We start from the raw sequence: 17,701 nt of genomic DNA, 5'->3' as shown, positions 1-17,701 counted from the left end.
TCATGTGATCACTAGAGAGACCTCAGGCCTTCATTTCAGAAACACCACATTTTCATATGGAGTGCCACCTTGGGCTGTTCTCACTGATTTACCTACACCAGCGAGCTAACATGTGGTATATCATTAATGTATTTACATTAGTGAACTATATCCAAAAGTCTCTCTTTCTGCTGACTCATTTACCTCCAGCAGACTATATTGTTATGTTCCATTCAGAAGCCACACACACACTTATACACTGAAAGGAACCGTGCACATAGCTACCGCCAAGACTTATTATTATTATTATTTTTTTTAGCTGCCTTATTCTCTCTGTTGTTTTATCGACATGAAAAATGACAAATGCACTGCTTAAAACTTTTCCCCATATTACCAGTGCTATAATGGTAGATGCACTAAGAAAAGAGAAAAACAAAAATACACTACACATCTGATTTCATATATTTTTGTGTATTATAAACAATTGCATTTCAACACCATTTTACCCTTTTTACAGAAATAAATGGAAATTGTACAGCAACAGCATTATCTGTAACAAAATGAGAACGCTTCTAAGAACACTCGCGGTGTCCGGGGAGTGTTCGGAGGGGGTGTCCTGAGGACGCTGTCCGTATTGTTCTCTGTCAAGTTGAATGTGTTCTAAGAACACCTGCGGTGTCCTGAAATGTTCGCAAATAAACAAAATGGGGGTGTTCTGAAGACGTTTTTGAGAACACTCCCGGTGTCCTGGAATGTTCGTAGGCGGTGTCCTTAGGACGCTGTCCTTATTGTTCGTTGTTAAGTTGAAAGTGTTCTAAGAACTATCGCGTTGTTCTGAAATGTTCGTAGGGGGTGTCCTGAAAACGGTGTCCGTATTGTTCGCTGGCAAGTTCAAAGTGTTCTAAGAACACTCACATTGTTCGCGGACATTAAAAGTTTCCCATAGATCATAGTTGAAATGTTTGACTCTATGGATGTGATATGCTGCGGTGGTTGTTGTCAGGGCATAGAGTCTTGGGTGCATGGCCATTACATTCAAACCATCCACATTTCTTTTTGTGGTGCCCTGAATTGGTTGTGGCTCCTGCGTGGTAGATTATACCTATTGTTGTGAAGGTTTTCTTACCAAGTGATATTTGACCATGTGTGAATCCAGTCAGCTTGCAGTTGTTTTTGGTACCATCTGCATTGTAACGTAGAAGCATTAGTATTACGTATTTACATTCAGGCCGATTCATGGAATAATTAGCGCGGCGCAAGTGGGCAAAAACGCGCGAATCGCAGTGGAATAGCGAAAATCGCAGTGCAAGTGCGAAAATTGCACGAAAAGCAGCGCACATCGATTCATAGAAGTCCGTGCGCGAGAAAACCAGCGGATGTGCGATAAAAAAGTGCGCGGCGCACGTTGGCGCACAGGCCATCTAACAGCGTGCGCCAGGTCACAGCGAAAATCGCACAGGCCACAGCGAAATTCGCACATAGCGCGGCGCACGCAACAAAAGTAGGCGGAACACGGGCGTAACACTCGGAATGGGGAACAACTTGCCAAAACGTGGGCGTCACGGGGGAAAGTACAGGGCACAAGTGCGCGGAACGCCCACACGCTCGCCTACAACACGTATTCATGGAATAGAATAGGGGAAAAAAGCGCACGCTCAAACCAGCGCACAGGCACAAACACGACCGCCACAAGAAAGCAGGCGGTAGCATCTCTGCGGCTGTAAGAAATGTGCGCCAAAAGGTGCGCCAACAAATAGCACCTATATACTGCCATGATGAATGTCCTATACTGTGGCCCTCCAGGACAAATGACGTGCAAAGGGGTACCCACAAACACAGACACCCGCTGACAAAAAATACGTGTGCGTGAATACCGGGGTGCGCGGGAAGTCTCACACGCGATTTCAGCAGGGTACGTGTATTTCAGGGGTTCGCGTGAAGTTTCTCACACGATCGGGCCTGGGGGAGCGGGCTACGTGTATTTCAGGGGTTCGCGTGAAGTTTCTCACGCGATCGGGCCTGGGGGAGCGGGCTACGTGTATTCCAGGGGTTCGCGTGAAGTTTCTCACGCGATCGGGCCTGGGGGAGCAGGCTACGTGTATTTCAGGGGTTTCTGTGAAGTTATTCACGCGATCGGGCCTGGGGGAGCGGGGTACCACTCACCGTCTGCCTTGCGTGTAGAAGAACGCATAGCCAACACCCGCTGTGAAGTAATAGCGTGTGAACCCCAACGGATGGAAAACACACGCACCGCACGAAAAGCATGTACAGAACATAAAGGCACGCGGGATCACCAAGCCCTGCCAGGGCAACGCCCGTGCGCAAAACGTCACAGACGCGCTTACGCTGTAAGGGCCTTTGGTCCAATGAAATCGCGTACGCGTGCTGACGCGCTTACGCGCTAAGGGCCTTTCCTCGATTTTCACGCTGACGTGCAGGATTTTCAAGTGCCAAATCACTCCGTATCAAGCTGGCCATGCGAAAACACACGGAAGACCACGCTCCTGCCCAGAAGGCCAAATTACTGCCCCCCAGTGCCCCGAGCAGCCTCCCACGTACCATCTGCTGCTGCCTGCCTGCCTGCCTGCCTGCCTGCTGCCACCGTGCCCTGCCATTTGGTGCCTGCACATCAGCCATCTGCAGGTGTCCAGTTGCTGTTTCCACCCCTGCTGGAACAGAAGACTCCCGACTCGGATAACATCGCTCCACAGCCCAGCCCCAGGACCCAGTTGGCCACCCACTCCTGCCCCTGGGGTTGCCATGTCGGGCACATCAACATCTGGCAACAGTGGCAACCCCCAGCCAGAGGGGCAGAGGGGCACCAGCTTCACTGCCACCGAAGTTGGTGTCCTGGTGGAGCAAGTCCTGGGGCAGTATGATGCCCTCTTCGGATCGTCCCGCGCCAACAAGGAAGGACGGGACAGGATCTGGGCCGACTGTGTGGTTGCCATCAACGCGGAGGGGGTGGCAACCCGCACCATCCAGAAGGTCAAGAAGCGCTGGGAAGACTTGAGATCCAGGACCCTCATGAAGGCCCGGCGCCTCGTGGAGGGGGGCCGGGGCCGCATGAGTTCCATCCAGTTGAGGGTCCTGGAACGCGCACACCCAGCGCTCCACGCCCAGGTCCTTGAGAGGGAGACCCGTCTGGAGTTGAGCGGTAAGTGGCCAAGCATTGCTGTGTGAGACAGGGCATGTTGCAGTGTGCTGGTTGTCTGATACTTGCCTGCATGTGTGACATAGGCCATGTACGCATGTATGTGTGCAGGGACATCATGGGAATGCATGTGCGACCTGTAATGTGTGAACCGCACGTTTGTTGCATGTGTTTGAATGCGACATGGGGAGCCCTGTGCAGATTGCACACATGAGAGCATGGCAGTCTCTGTTCCTGGACATGGGTGGGGGCGAGGGATGGGTGCTGATGCCAGATACATATGTGGTATCCATGTCTGTGTGCCTGACCTGCGTGTCTGTGACTTGTGAGTGCCATGGATGCATGACACATGTCTGTGACAATGTACAGATTCACTGATGCAGCCTAGTCATCCTTGTATGCACTGTGATTGGGGTGTACGGGGCCAGATGGATGTGACTGAGGTGAAGTGTGTGCATGTGATAGGCATGACCCATGATGCATGTGAGTCCCATTACATTGTATGATTCGAGAGTCCATTGGACATGCATTGAAATGTCCATGGCACGCACCATGACTGTCACTGTGTGTGTTTTGCCTGGACTGACACGTGTTGTGGTGTGACATGATGGAAGTGTACTTTGACAGTGGCACTCATCTGCTATTGCTTCCTGTCTAGGGGACCATTGTACAGTACCCTGATGCTTGTGTTCTATGTCTCCCTCTACGCAGCGGCTAGTGAAGGAGAGGGCGGAGACGGCACTGTGGAGCAAGGCGGCGGGGATGCCCCCATGGCTGCAGCGGAAGGGGTGGGTGAGCCCCCACAGGGGCCTGCTACGGCGGTAGACGGCGAGGAGCCATCCAGGTTGGTGGTTTCCACAGAGGAGGAGGAGGCCGCCACTGAGGCGCACATGGGGCCTGGTGGGGGCATCCCTGCTGGTGCAAGTGGTGCAGTCCAGGGGCAGGGGCAGGAGGCAGCACAGGTCACTGTGGAGGGGCCTGTGCATGTCGCTGTCCCTGAACCTGTGGGTGCACCACCTTGCACCAGCAGGGATGCCCCGTCCCAGGCCCGTGTGCAGGTAGAGGGGATGTCCATGTCATCTGACTCCCCTCCACCTGCGGACGAGGGGACCCCTGGCCGTGTGGAGAAGGTCCTGATTGGGGTCGCGATGCGCACGGCTGTGATTCGTGATGCCGTGCGTGCTTCCCAGGAGGAGCACGCACGTCATCACGAAGAGCACCGTGCCGACGTGGCCCAATTGGGATCGGCCATGTTCGGGGGTTTCCTGCATGTGTCGGCCAATCTGGCGGCCCTCTCCTCCTCTGTGGAGACTATACGCCAGTCGTTCTCCTTGCCGTCTTCCGGCCCAGATGCCACCAGGGCCCCCTGTGGACCTGCCCTGACCAATGCAGCCAGCTCGGTGGGGATCCCATCCCTGCCACAGTCGGGAGTCAGAGGTCCAGCAGGGGTGGACAACACAGCAACTGGACCCCAGCAGATGGAGGATGTGACGGCATCATCGGGCAGGGCACGTGCACGACGGCGTCGGTGGTTTCCATCATCCTGGATGCCGTCGTGCTGGCAGAGGCAGTGGCGTCGGAGGCAGCAGCAGGCTCGACGTGGGAGGCATCATGGCTCGGGGCCATCAAGATCAGAGGGGCAGGCATCGGCCGGAGGGCAGGAGAACCCTGGGATGGTAGTGTCTTCCATGTGGGAGCAGTTGGTCCAGCGGATAGGTGCGGAGCGGCAGCGGGCGGAAGAGGAGCGGCTCACCATGGTCAGGGCGGAGTTCTCCATGCGTCGGGCGTTGAGGCGGGCTGAGTGCCTCGAGGAAGCTCGCAGGGAGTTTGAGGTGAACATGGGGTTATCCCTGCGAGACCTCGGGGCCAGGACAGAGTCCCGCCTCCAGGACATCGACATGGAGTTCGATGATGCCCTGGCCGGCAACATCACAGAGTGAGCCGCAGGACTTGCCCGCTGCCATTGTATATAGTTATATAGTTAGTGGTAGGTTTCCTTTAAATTACTTTTTTTTTTATTTGGTTGCGATTGGACAATGCGCCACTTTTTTGTATATAGTTCAGTTTTTAGTTAGTTGACATAGTTAGGTTTCATTTGGTTGGGCTCATGGACCCGGGATTGTCTTGTAAATAGTTCTTCTATGGATTTTTTGATTTCTTGGATTTTTTTCATGGACATTCATCTTCTTTTTGTTGTTTTGCTTTGTGGTTTTTCTAATTTCATTTCCATTCAAGTTGATTTTCAATACATTTTTATTTTCATCCTTCAATGTGTCGTATCATCTCATTGCTTTCATGCATGTCATGTTGGGTGTTTTAACATTCACTTGCAGCCATTGTGTGTGACAGACATGTGTTCATTTGCATTATTTACATTGGGTGTGTAACATGTAATTGCCTTTGATATGTGGGTGGATGTGATAGTTGGTTGGGCCTTTTGGCAGGGGAGGATGGCCATTACGGACATGATTGGGGATTGTTGGGACCCAGGTGCAGGGGGGCATGGATGGGACATGGGCGAGGGCCTGCTGGCAGGTGCCCCAAAGTGCTGGGGGGTGGGGGTGGTGGGGGACATGAGTTGGACATGGGTGGGGGCCTGCTGGCAGGTGCCCCAGAGTGCTGGGGGGTGGGGGTGGTGGGGGACATGAGTTGGACATGGGTGGGGGCCTGCTGGCAGGTGCCCCACAGTGCTGGGGGGTGGGGGTGGTGGGGGACATGAGTTGGACATGGGTGGGGGCCTGCTGGCAGGTGCCCCACAGTGCTGGGGGGTGGGGGTGGTGGGGGACATGAGTTGGACATGGGTGGGGGCCTGCTGGCAGGTGCCCCACAGTGCTGGGGGGTGGGGGTGGTGGGGGACATGAGTTGGTGTTCATTAGTTCAAGGAGACATGTGCCTTTGCTGGGGGGCATGCCCATGTTGGGTGGGCTGCCTGCGGGACATGACCAGGGATGCAGGGTAGTCCCCTGTGGTGTGGGCTGCCTGCAGGGGCCGTGGAGGGTGTACAGGGAACACCTGGGAGGACCCACACTGTCAAATCACATGTAGGACTCCCCGGCACCCCTGAAATACACGTACCCTGCTGAAATCGCGTGTAAAACTTCCCGCGCACCCCTGAAATACAAGCGCCCAGGCTATTCGCGTGTGGAACTTCCCGCGCACCCCTGAAATACACGCGCCCAGGCTATTCGCGTGTGGAACTTCCCGCGCACCCCTGAAATACACGCGCCCAGGCTATTCGCGTGTGGAACTTCCCGCGCACCCCTGAAATACACGCGCCCAGGCTATTCGCATGTGGAACTTCCCGCGCACCCCTGAAATACACGCGCCCAGGCTATTCGCGTGTGGAACTTCCCGCGCACCCCTGAAATACACGCGCCCAGCTATTCGCGTGTGGAACTTCCCGCGCACCCCTGAAATACACGCGCCCAGGCTATTCGCGTGTGGAACTTCCCGCACACCCCTGAAATACACGCGCCCAGGCTATTCGCGTGTGGAACTTCCCGCGCACCCCTGAAATACACGCGCCCAGGCTATTCGCGTGTGGAACTTCTCACGCACCCCTGGAATACACGTAGCCCGCTCCCCCAGGCCCGATCGCGTGAGAAACTTCATGCGAACCCCTGAAATACACGTAGCCCGCTCCCCCAGTCCCGATCGCGTGAGAAACTTCACGCGAACCCCTGAAATACACGTAGCCCGCTCCCCCAGGCCCGATCGCGTGAGAAACTTCACGCGAACCCCTGAAATACACGTAGCACGCTGGGAGACATGAGTGGGGGCCTGGTGGGGGCTGCCCCTGCACTGCTGGGGGGTGGGGGTGGTGGGAGACATGAGTGGGGGCCTGGTGGAGGGTGCCCCTGCACTGCTGGGGGGTGGGGGTGGTGGGAGACATGCATTGTTGATCAGTAGTGCAAGGTGACATGTGGGTTGGCTGCGGGGCATGACCATGGTGGATGGGCTGCCTGCGGGACATGAGCAGGGGTGCAGGGTAGTCCCCCGTGGTGTGGGCTGCCTGCAGGGGCCGTGGAGGTTGTCGAGCGTACACCTGGGAGGACCCACATGGCCAATTCACGTGTAGTACTCCGCAGAACCCCTGGAATTCACATACCCTGATGGAATCGCATGTGGAACTTCCCGCGCACCCATGGAATACACGTACCCTGCTCGCACTGGGCCAATCGCGTGTGGAACTTCCCGCGCACCCCTGAAATACACGTACCCTGCTGAAATCGCATGTGGAACTTCCCGCGCACCCCTGAAATACACGTACCCTGCTCGCACTGGGCCAATCGCGTGTGGAACTTCCCGCGCACCCCTGGAATACACGTACCCTGCTGAAATCGCGTGTGGAACTTCCCGCGCACCCCTGAAATACACGTACCCTGCTCGCACTGGGCCAATCGCGTGTGGAACTTCCCGCGCACCCCTGGAATACACGTACCCTGCTGAAATCGCGTGTGGAACTTCCCACGCACCCCTGGAATACACGTACCCTGCTCGCACTGGGCCAATCGCGTGTGGAACTTCCCGCGCACCCCTGGAATACACGTACCCTGCTGAAATCGCGTGTGGAACTTCCCGCGCACCCCTGAAATACACGTTCCCTGCTTGGCGTTTGCTGTTTGCCAGCCCGGTGAACTGGTCCAGGGTTAGCGCAGCCCTTTGCGATGATTTAGCGATTTTATGGCTTTTCCTTGTGCGAGGGCGTTCTTGGGGGCGTTACTGGCGCTGCTGCAGGGTCGCTTCGATTCTCTGCGCCACGGCTGGTTTGGGAGCCTAAAATCCATGAATACGCTGTGCGCGGAAATTGCTTTTAGCGCACGTTCCTGGCGCACACAATCGCACGCGGACACTCTGCGCCAGCCGCTTGCGACACTTTTCGGCGAAATTCTATGAATTACCCTGTATGTGTTTGTATTACTAACGTGGAGCGATTATCTGAATTGCAGGTAGAGCATAATCTACCATGGTTTGCATTTTGTACAAGTTGCTGAAATGGAATGGATTCACAATTTGGTATTGATATATATATGAAGCGTTCATTGGGGATTTCTTCTTGTGTCACATTGTTGCAGAGAGCGCATGTATGTTTCCACATGTATGAAATCTGAAAGATTTCATTTATAGGTATGTTTTTGTTTTCCAGTACTTGTAGTAAGTACATTAGAAATTCTTGTGGATCTTCCTGTGAGTTTATAGTGAATTTCACCATTCCAGCACAGTAGTCCAATTGTCGTCTTATTCCAAAAACACTACATGTGTTGTCAGGGTAGTGTCATAGCATATACATCTAGTTTGTCTGTGGCGCTAATTTCCATTATTGGTTGCATTTCTTTACTTAACATTATTTCATTGAATTTGAGACAGCTTGCAAGAGTTGGCATTAAGGCCATACAATTGACATTTTTGTGGGATAATTGTTGCATAACATCTGTAGCACATGCATTATCGCCATAAAGTGCATTAATGTGCCCGATTTTCAATGTTGCTTCTGCTTCTTTATAAAGTATACCAACTCTCAAACTTTTTAAAATGTTGGCATAAGTTAGATCTGCAGATTGGCGCATGTTTTCTGTTAATTCTCTGTATTGGAAATGTTGCCAAAGGTTGACATTTCCAATGCTGCCAACAGTTTTACGGCAGAGTTTGTGCCCTAATGTTTTAAAAATAGGTTCACCTTTTACTGGTGTTAATTGAAGCAGATCTCCAAAAACAATAATGTGTTTTCCTGCAAAGAGCTCTTCAAAGTCTGTTTTGAGTACTTCTTGTAATCTGAGGTGAATCAAAGCTAACATCAGGTTGGAGACCATGCTCACTTCATCTATTAGTAGCATTTTCATTTGTTTCAATACTCTGCGTAATTCCATTGCAGCTTCTGCAGAAAGTTTGTAATAGTATAATTTGTTCTGGTGTTCTACTGGTAATAGTACTAATCGGTGTAATGTAACACCACCTATGTTGTAGGCAGCTAAACCTGTGGGGGCAGTGACAACAGCTGACAGTTTGTTGTTTGTCAATTGTTGAAGGACCTTACTAATGATTTTGATTAGGAATGTTTTGTCAGAACCAGCTTCACCACTGACGTACAGTAGTATAGGTTTGTAATTATGGCAGGAACATTCTTTATTTTCATGTTTTACACCATGTGCAATTTGTTTTGTTAATTCTTGAAAAATGCTACTTTGCTCATTGTTTAGTTTTGATTGTAGTATAGTTAAGTCTTCCTTATCTTCATACTGACACATGGTGTTTTCTACTTCTATCATAGCTAATTATGCCTCATTTGTTATTAGTGGTTCTCCCAGTGGTTCTTGGCTTCCTGTTACAGAAGGTTGACTACTGTCAGGAGTATCCTTATCTAGTTGGGCTCGGAGTTCTTCTTCATGTTGCTGTTCATTGTGCAACATTGTTTTGTACTGTGTAAAGTTTACATCAGTTATATTGCTTTCATTTGCTTTGAAAGCATTCTCATATGAGTCATAGTTATCTAGTAATTGTTTTTCTTTTCTCCATGGTTTGAAGAGTTGTAGCAGGGACATGTAATATACTTCTTTATGTTGAGGAGTCTTCAATGACAATTTGATATGATTAATTAAATTTGGTTTAGTGAGTTTAACTAAGCTGCCTTCACAGTCTGTCACTCTATATTTACCTTTTTTTTCATCAGGTTTCATATTATTTTTGTATGTGTAGTTTTGGGCTACTTGGTATAGACACATGTTTTCCAAAGTATTACTTCTGTTTGGGTAGTATGTGTCCAATAAATTGTTTTTTAAAATGTCTTGGCTGTTGGGATCATGTTTGGCTATTGTTTCTATATCTTCATATGATTTTAGAACTCTTTTTCTAGATTTAGCTGGACCAAGACTTAGCCATACCATATTTTCAGATTTACCATACAATGAAGTACCAGTTAAACGATCAGCTGCTTCATAAGATCCACATTCTCTATGGGTGAGCATTTTTATGCCCAAGCTGTATAATTTCTGAGATACTGTTTTATCTGATGACAGGTCATTCCAGAGGTCTTGGAGCTCTGTCTTTTCTGCTTTAGTTAAGTATGCTGTGACATATCGTGCAACTGCAGTAGAATTGTCTGCAATGTACTGCACATCTATGTTTGCATTCCACAAGTGGGCAATGATTGCATTATAATCATTGATATATTTTTCTTCTTCTTTTCTTTTTATGTAATATGTATTTTTAGGTGACTTACCTTTAACATTATGTCTAACTGAAGACATGAGGTTGTTTACTTGACCTGTATTTGTAACTGGTCTAGGGAAACCAAATCGGCATTTGGTGTAGTATTTGCCTTTTTTTTTGTATTTGCGACGACAATATTTTCCACATTTGTGTCTTTGAAATTGTAAAATTTGTGCACGAAGATCACTATTTGTGGCTTCTGATGGAATTTCACAAGTGACATATTTTTCAATAAACTGTAAAACAGTGGCATCACTGTCTTGACCAAATTTAGGATCATCTTTAATCCATAAAAGCATGTGGATATGTGGTGCTCCTCTAGCTTGGTATTCTTTTCTCCAAAAGAAGTGTTGCACTTCTCCAAGGGGAGGAACAGTTTTAATACAAATAAAATGTAGCATAGCAATGAAGCGATGGTGAAAATATCTTGAAACATTAACAGGATCCAAAGAACAAAGTTCTCCAGGTGTTAGAATATCTATGTTTGTTTTGTTTTTATTTGATATGCGTAGGAAATCATGTAAATCTTCCCATGCATATTCTGCACAACTTAATGTAACAAACCAAGTGGGTGGACCAAGGTTTCTGATCATACAACGTACATCTCCATGACGTTGAAACCAGTACTCTATAGTACCACTCATATTTGCTAATAGATTTGTAATATTTGATTGTAAAACCTCATCCTTTTGTTGCACTTTCTCTAATAATTGTGTAGCTGTCATATTTTGAAAGTGTGATCCTGATTTTAATATGTGTGCATATGTGTGCAACTCCGTAACATAAAGTTGCTAGTTCACTTTCAAAGAGTAGGTGGAATATGTATTCCACATTTTGTCTAAATCTGAATACATCCGTAATGAGCGGTATTCTGAAGCTGATATTTGAATAGGTCTATCATTATACCTTCCTCCTTTGCCAGTAGGAAAGAGTAGAGGAAAAGCACGTGCTTCTATACTTTTATCCCATATACTGATTGGCGATCCTTTTGTTTGACGGTCTAAAGTATTTGATATTGTAGCAGGATCTAGTAGCTCAAATTGACCAGCTTCTTGTGTTTCTTGAATTATTTCAGTTGTATCTTTCAAGTTTTCTTCAATATTAATTTCTTTGTAATATTCATTATTCTCTTTAAGGTATTGGAAGGCTTGTCTAACTTTATATAAATCTACCAGCTGTTGCCATATTTTTTTGTCTTTTGTAGGTACTCCATTTACTAATATAATTAAAGATTGCTGCATTGGATGTTGCACTCCTAGAGTATGCACATTTTCTTTTAGATTTAATGGTAAATAAACTACTTTTCCACGAATGCCTTTTACCAATTCAGAGGGAGGTAATTTTGCTGTTTTTGGTTGAAGGCGTATTATTGCTTGAAATGGGTTTACTGTTTGAACTATGATGCTCTCATATAAATTAAGTTGTTGTAGAGGTTTTGGTACTGGGTATAATTCCAAATTATTTGTGATAGAACGTGAAGGAGTTTGGTTGTTGTCAAGTTTTGTAGTGCAATAACTGCAAAGTATTAAGGGCTCAGGTATTTCATATTTATGTTCTGCTACAAGGTAGAGAGCTATTTCAAACCATTTAGAATCTTCATTGTCTTCTATTTTGTATGAGAGATCCACAGTTTTTGTGTTACTTTTATAAAAAATTCTACGGCAACATACACATACATGGTTTGGTACTTCAGCTGATGTACTTTTAAATTTTAGTATTTCTTTTTTGTATGTGTTTAGCAAAAGGTTGCCATGTGTAGAATTGTTGCTTAATTGGTTTAAAGCTATTTTATTCTGTAAATGGCTTTCACTTCCAAAATATTTTTTCTGGATATAGTGAATTTCTTCAAGTAGGTCTTTTGCTGTACCATGTAGAAGGATGTTATTTAACTTTGCTAGTGCTAAAGCAGGACTTTTAGCATAGTACAGTTTATAGACTAGATTTCTTATAGTTGAATGATGTGTTGATATCCTTTTGATATCATGGAAAGAGGTTTTACAAGTAGGTCCTGTAATGTAGGCCAATGAATGTCCTTGTAGTCCTGTGTACTTGCGCACTGGACAGGTATCTATATTTTGCAGTAATTTAATTTTGATTTTGTCTTTGCTTTTTACATATTTATTGAGGAATTGGCGTAAAGATGTGAAACATTGTTTGGGAATGTTACACATTGATGTGCATGGCAATGTGTAGACTAGACGTTCTGATTCAGTTGAATGGAGGGGTAATTCTAAGTTTTCAGGACATATTTTTGTAAGAAGTACTTCTTTTTCCATTATGGTATTATTCACTTTTTCATAACCTCGACCACTGCTATGTATGGCAATTGTATTCGTTTGCTTTTGTTTGTACGCTTCTTCATTAAAATATGGTTCTGAGCTTGTAGTGTGATTCCATTCACCTCTGCTGATACTTAAGAAGTTCTTTCTGTTGATATTTCGCTTATTGAGAAGTCTTTTTTGTAATTTAGTTATTAGTTTTGTTAGTGGTTTCATTTTGTTTAACAGTAAAATAAATACATTTCTTTTGAGAAGAATTGCACTTTCCATCAATGCTTCTAAGATTAATTTCCTACGATAGGTTTTAAGCTTTGAACCTGATTTCTCTCCTGTTTTTATAAGATTTTGAAGGACTTTGTGACGGTATATTTTGGCTAAAATACTTTTCTTGGTATGCTTACTTTGCACTATATTAATATTTGAAGAAGTAGTTTTATCTGTACTGATAGCTGATTTTCTGTTAATTGTTTTTTGGTTTGTTTTACATCTTGATAGAGGAAGCAAAGTTGTTGTACTTGAAACTTCTTGTCTTTCACTAAATGATTGTATTAGCTGTTTTGTTTCAACTTTTTTTTTACAAATTCTGCTAGAGATGGATGCTTATGTTGGACACCTTTATTTTCATTTGCTCTACTTTTGCGTTGCTTTCTACGGACTTGACTTTTGGTAGGCATTCTTTAGGGTCTGTTGAAAAAAATAAAGAAGATATGGGTTTGGGGTGTTCTGGAATGTATGTGTGCTGTGTGCATGAGTGTTTGAGTAAGATGATAACGATGTATGTAATGGTGTGTGATTGTGCATTCGGAACTAAAACTAGTAGGGATAGGTATTCTTGAATTTATGTGTTACTAAACTGGGGTTCAGATGACAAAAAAAAGTAAGCTAGTGGTGTGGAAAAGTACAAATAGTAAATCTAATGTATACAATTAAAACAGTTGTTTGTTCTATAATATGAAAATTGTAGTGGTTCAGTTGGGTAATTTGTGTGTCCAAAAATAGAAATTTTTGGGCCATTCTGGCTGTAAATCACTGTTTAAGAAATCACAATTTTTGGTCAAAATGGTACAAAATCTCTATAAACCGAAATAGCTCGTATTAATGTTATAGTATATTTGATTAATAATACAAATATTATGGTGATATTTTACTTACTTTTTTTTTAAATTAACAGGTAACCTCTTAGTTTTTCTTTCTTCTTCGAATTCGGCTGCTTCTTTTTAGGAAACTGGTCTTCACTGCAATTGTAAAAGCTTCAAATTAGTAACTTTGTTTGTATATAGCACTGTTTTTAATTTAGATATTGTTTTTTTTAATTGAACACCTCAGTGCCTTCTGTAAAACCATTAAACTAATTTATTTACATAAGATACATTGCATCAGTTCAGTACATATGATATGTTCTTAATGAACAAATTGTATTGAATGACTAACTGTAGCAAAAAAAAAATATCTTTACTATGTCTTGTGAAATTTATAATATATTAGTGAATACCACTATTTCTGTAAGTAAACTGTTCTAGGGAATAGTGCCTCAATGTCATGTCTAATTTAAAGTAATTAAGTAAAAAAATAAATAAAAATAAAAAATATGAAATTGTATAAGTAATTTTATAAAGGTTTAAACATAGATTGTGTTTGCATGCAATTTTGTTTGAATATATGTAGTCTATATATTTCATTTAAAAATGTTAGTTTAACATGATTTGAGTGTGTGTGTATAAAGAAAGTAAAAAGCATAAAGGTTTATAAGTGATAGTTGATTTTAGGAAATTGAAAAAAGTACAGTAAATTCATTTTACAGATTTTCCAAGGTAAAAGTCTGTTTGAAAATGTGTTCATCTACTATACAGAAAATATGCATACCTGAAGTTTGTGTTCATGCATATGGATATGCATGGAGCTGCAAGTAGAAATCTTGAAGACTTGTACAGTATTTCTGGTAGATGCTGCTTGCCAATGATATGCCACTTGTACTCAGAGAGATTCAGAGTACATTTGCAGTACTGATCTATGATGATGCAGTTAGATGTAGAGGTCTTGAATGTGATTGGTGCATGGTCATTTTTGAGGTACATCCAATGAGGGAATGGCAGAGAGAGTGTAGTGGAAATGGTAGAAGGGCTGTTCACGTTACGATATGTCCGCGGACATGGCGGTAGTTCGCGGACATCGGGAGTTACATCCGGGGATTTTTGGGTTCAGAAGTCATGCAAATGAGAATAAGCACTGAAAGGGATTGGTCAGGAATGTTTGGTGGGTGTGTTGTGCCAGGAGAGATTTTCTCAGATACTCTTTTTGCTGAGAGAACAAAAGATAGCTATGGCTGTGTGTTTCAGAAAACAGATTGTTTGGATTTTAGGAGATTCGTGGATACATTGGTTGAAGGTGCATGCAGAAAGCTGTGGAGTAGCTGTAGATCTTGGATTCCCACATGTGGAAGTACACTGGCATGGAGTACGTGGAATGAAGTAGTTGGACTTGCTACCTCTCTGTGCTACTTTGGAGACAGAGCAACATCCAGACATAATTGTAATTCATTGTGGAGGGAACAGTTTAGGACATGTGACTGGAATTTTTTTGCAATTTGCTATGAAAGAAGGACTTAGGAAGGTTATGGACATGTTTCTAATTCTCAAGTGATATTTTCACGGATTGCGCATAGACAAATGTGGCTTCATTTGGTCCACAAATGGAAAAAGCAAGGCGCAATGTTAATAAGGCTATTTGTGCCTTTCTAAGAGATTTTGGCATGTCATCTTTTCACAATGAAAATATTATGTTTTGTAGTACATACATTTTTCGCAGAGATGGAGTCCATCTTACTTATGCTGGCAATCAGATTTTTCTGAGAAATGTCCAAAATGCATTGCGACCTTTTTTGGAATTACAACAACAATTTTGAAGTAGATGTTAAGCATTTACAATTTTTGACTTACAAACACCACCCAAAGGCTCTTTTCAGAGCCACCACTTCTTTCCAGAGAAAATTACAATGTTTGTGATGGAGTAGCAACCCAATTTTTTTAATGTTCGCGAACTGTCCACAATAATACAAAGAGTCCTGCTTCATTTATTTTCACTTCTATTTTTTAACTGGGAAAGGCGGCTCTGAAAAGAGCCTTATTTTTTTTTGATTTTTGTAATTTTGTATTTTTTTTGGGTTTTTCAGACACGACACATTAGGAGAGGAGGGTAAAGGGGGGGACACCAACCACAGGGATAAGAAAGGGCGAGCTGAGAGAGGAAGATGTAGAGTGGGTTTTATATGGGTCGTGAGCAGGTCTTCTCGTGCTCTGAGACGATAGTCTCAAAATCACTCTGAAGTCGCTCCCCCCTGCAGAGTACTGTGTCACAGTACATACATACAACTGTGACCCTCGAAAGGTAAGGATCATCAGCATTCTGTATGGCCTGTGAGGCAGCTTGAGAAAGACGCTGTCCCACAGAGGGGGTCCTTGTGGTGACAGGATCAGAAACAGAGGATGAAGTAGAGGAAATCAACCTGCTACGTTCTTCGCAAGGTACAACCCTGCAAATAGCCCCAGAGTGAAATGACCTCAGGTGTCGCTTCATAGTAGTGGTCCCAAAGCTGTACTTACCGTGCTTCCCGCGACTGAGTATCATTTTGCACTCATTGCAGGTAACACGGTTCGCACGAGCCTTAGGACCATTCCCATGAATGGTAAATAACCGCCACACCCAAGACTCACGCCTAGTGCGGGTAGTAGGGATTTCCTCTACCTCATTCTCATCATCCTCTTCTTCCTCCTCCGCATCCTCACTCCTGTTCCCCTCTTCAGGCCCTTGGGGAGGTGGTGGTGGTGGAGGGGGTGGGGGTGGTGCTGAAGCAGGTGCAGCACCAAGTGGCAGTTCAGCAGCCAAGGATGCCATCTCGATGATGGTGTAGTCTGCAGGTGGCAGCAAAAATCACTGTGTTCTGAAGAATAGCCAGAAACACAATGGGAATAAGCTCTTGGGCGTGGTCTTTTATAGGGGTGCTTGTGCACGGTCCGCGGACATGCGCACTGTCCGCGGACAGATCGAACACAAAAAAAGGATCGGAAAGTTTCAAAAGTTATATAGAAACTCAAGATTGCTATGTGGGACTTGTGCCATGGTGAGATTTTATTGAAAAATATTATGGATTAACTGAAAATGTACTTTTAAATTGTTCGGGGACACGAATAGTGTCCGCATTTCAGGACACACGATGAGCGTGGGCGCGGTCATATGATCCGTTCGCGAACTAGTCCGAGAAGGAAGCGCCTGTCCGCAGGACACCAAGTGCACGGAGATTGGTTAGCGCATGCGCATTGATGTCCTACGGACACTGTTCGGGTTCTGAAGTAATTAAAAGTGCGTCACACGTGAAACGAACATTTCAGGACATCGCGTGTGTTCTTAGAACAGTTTAAACTTGGTAGCGAACAGTAAGGACAGATATAGTGTTCTTCAGGACACGTGTAATTTAGTTTATGTACGAACATTTCAGGACACCAATTGTGTTCTTAGAACAGTTTCAATTGGGTAGCGAACACTACGAACAGGTATAGTGTTCTTCAGGACACCTCCATTTTCGTTTACGTACGAACATTTCAGGACACCAATAGCGTTCTTAGAACAGTTTGAACTTGCTAGCGAACAGTACCGGACAGGTATAGTGTTCTTTAGGACACTTTAATTTTTGTTTGTTTACGAACAATTCAGGACACCGCGTGTGTTCTTAGTACAGTTTCATGTTGCTAGCGAACACTACGAACAGTTGTACTGTTGTTCAGGACACATCATTTTCGTTTATTTACGAACATTTCAGGACACCAATTGTGTTCTTAGGACAGTTTTAAGTTGATAGCGAACATTACGGACAGATATAGTGTTCTTTAGAACACTTTAATTTTTGTTTCTTTATGAACATTTCAGGACACCAGGTGTGTTCATAGAACAGTTTCAACTTGCTAGCGAACAGTGCGAACAGGTGTGGTGTTCTTCAGGACACCTCCATTTTCGTTTATGTACGAACATTTCAGAACACTCGCACTGTCCGCGGACACTTTTATTGTTTAAAAAAAAAAATGGAAACTAT

This window comes from Ambystoma mexicanum, chromosome 6p, assembly GCF_040938575.1.
Source record: "Ambystoma mexicanum isolate Mex_15411 chromosome 6p, UKY_AmexF1_1, whole genome shotgun sequence".
NCBI lineage: Eukaryota > Metazoa > Chordata > Amphibia > Caudata > Ambystomatidae > Ambystoma > Ambystoma mexicanum.
This window is presented reverse-complemented; position numbering follows the sequence as displayed.